A 2,268-nucleotide genomic window follows, 5' to 3' on the forward strand; every position below is an offset into this window, starting at 1 on the left:
TAAATTAAAATATAATTTATTTATTTTATATTTTATTTGTTGCAATAAAAAATAACATCTTAATATAAATTTTATTTGTTGAAATAGTCACGTATATTATTGTTGTCACATCTAAATCTAATGGTTCCATCTCATATTCTTGTTGTTATAGTGTTACTCATTCTCCCAATCTTTGCATTGGCTCCTACAACACTCCCAAGGCTTGGTTCCAAACAATGGCTTCACAAAAAGACAAAAAACACATTCAACTGCCCGTTATGTAATTTTCACTAGCTCTAATTCGGTTCACGTTTTAACCTGTTAGAACACCCAATACCTTCTGTCTCTTTACTCTACTACATAACTCTACCAATCTATCTCCACCTTTATAATTTTTTAATATATATCTCAATGGCTCTGCATTATGACATAGCAATATATCAGTAAAGTGTCTTGGCACATATGAAAACTTTCCAATACTATATATGGTCAAGATTGAACTTTTGGTGAAAAAAATAAGTGACTTTTGTTGTACAATGGCAGAGCTTTATTATGGCAATGAGGGGCTATGGGCACATGGCCTCCCAAATATTTTATTAAAAAAATTGTGACTACATGTTTTCTCTTCTTGGTTAGAATTGCATTCACAGATCATCAGAATATTGGATTGCTCTCTAAAGGGTCAAATGAAAAACTTCAGAGCCTCTGGAGATTCCTTTCACTCCTTTCTATCCTTTAGCTACAAGGATATGCTGAAGAGTTGGGTTTGCAGATTGCGAAAACTTCATTGTTTGTGCACTAGATCAGGAAATTGCAGGTGTGTGTTGATTTTCTCTTTCCCTTTCGTGCTTTCGGCTACCTTAGGGAATTCCAGTTTTCAAAGATCCATTAGCTCCAAGTAATATCAGTTTGATGAACAAAGTGCTTCCAGAGGGTGACAAAAGTGAAGTCAAGAATGGTCTTAAACTCAAGCTAGGTTACAATGTTCTTCGTAGTGATGAATTCAATAAAAAATGTGCTTATTCTTCAATCTCACTCGATAATAAAACAGTCAAGTAACAAGAATGCATAAAGATTTTTTCAATTTTTCAATATGTTTTAAAAATGATCTTCTGTTTTTGCTTGTGCAGGACCAGTAAACCTTCCGAGACGCTTGAACTCTGGCTTCTATTATGCTCACTCTGATGGTCAAACCATTGCTGCAATGGAGAAAGTGGTGAGGCATGCACAAACTTCAAGCTTCTATGACATGCTGTGTGTGGAACAGGAGGATCCAACCGTGTCGATGATAATCGATGTGTTGAATCCAAATCAAACATGACAGTATATTTCTTAGATCTACCTTTTTCCAAATGATGCATACCAAGATCTGTGGCAGAAGAAGAATGTGGGTCTCTTCAATTTCATTTTCTGACAAGCTTGTACCTCAAAAGGAGTGGAATCTGCATAGGCTTCCCTCTCTAACTCATTTGGAGATTGAAGGTGGATGCATTGGCATGAAGTCATTTCCAGATAAGGATCTTCTTCCAAGAAGTCTCAAGTCTCTACGCATCAGTAGACTCTCAGATCTCAGAGTCATGAATGGCATGGGTATTCAGAACTTGATCGCCCTTGGGAAATTGGAGATTAATGGTTGCCATGGGCTTTATTCCTTGCCAGAAGGGTTGCCGTCATCCTTGAATTGTCTTTGCATCAAAGAATGTTCAATATTGACCCAGAAACTCTTTTACAAAAACAGCGTCTGAAATATACTGTTTGGGATTAGATAAAGCTATATATATACATGGCCAGAGATCAACTTCAAATGCTAAATGCACTTGATGCAGCGAAGACACAATTTTATCACTTTACGGCCATTATCGTGACTGGTATGAGTTTTTTTCACCGATGCCTACTACCTATTTTCTATCTCCCTGATAACAAAGTTATTTGGCCGCATATACTACCATGTGGACGGTGCATTAAAGCCGGGAACGTTGCCCCCCAACATCTCAGCCGCAGTCAATGGCGTAGCTTTCATTGGAACACTTTCCGGCCAGCTCTTCTTTGGCTGGCTAGGTGACAAGCTCCGGCAGAAAGAAAGCCGGAGGCCACAGAGCAAATCACCATAAGGAGCATAGTCATGCCGTAGACTTTCTTTCTGCCGAGCTTGTCACCTAGCCAGCCAAAGAAGAGCTAGTCGGAAAGTGTTCCAATGAAGGCTACGCCATTGACTGTGGCTGAGATGTCGGGGGGCAACATTCCCGGCTTTGATGCACCGTCCACATGGTAGTGTATATGCGGCCAAAT

General features: G+C 39.0%; 1 long non-coding RNA gene across 1 annotated transcript; it reads right to left on the reverse strand.

Annotated features, from left to right (window-relative positions):
- Positions 1-909: 909 nt before the first annotated feature.
- On the reverse strand, positions 910-1,979 carry LOC112737368 (uncharacterized). Its single transcript, XR_003168943.3, has 2 exons — positions 1,322-1,979; positions 910-1,178 (listed from the first exon to the last, which is right to left on the reverse strand). It is a non-coding gene; the product is annotated as an uncharacterized lncRNA (long non-coding RNA).
- Between the last annotated feature and the right edge of the window lie 289 nt (positions 1,980-2,268).

The sequence above is a fragment of the Arachis hypogaea genome, chromosome 13 (genome assembly GCF_003086295.3).
Source record: "Arachis hypogaea cultivar Tifrunner chromosome 13, arahy.Tifrunner.gnm2.J5K5, whole genome shotgun sequence".
In the NCBI taxonomy this organism is placed as follows: Eukaryota; Viridiplantae; Streptophyta; class Magnoliopsida; order Fabales; family Fabaceae; genus Arachis; species Arachis hypogaea.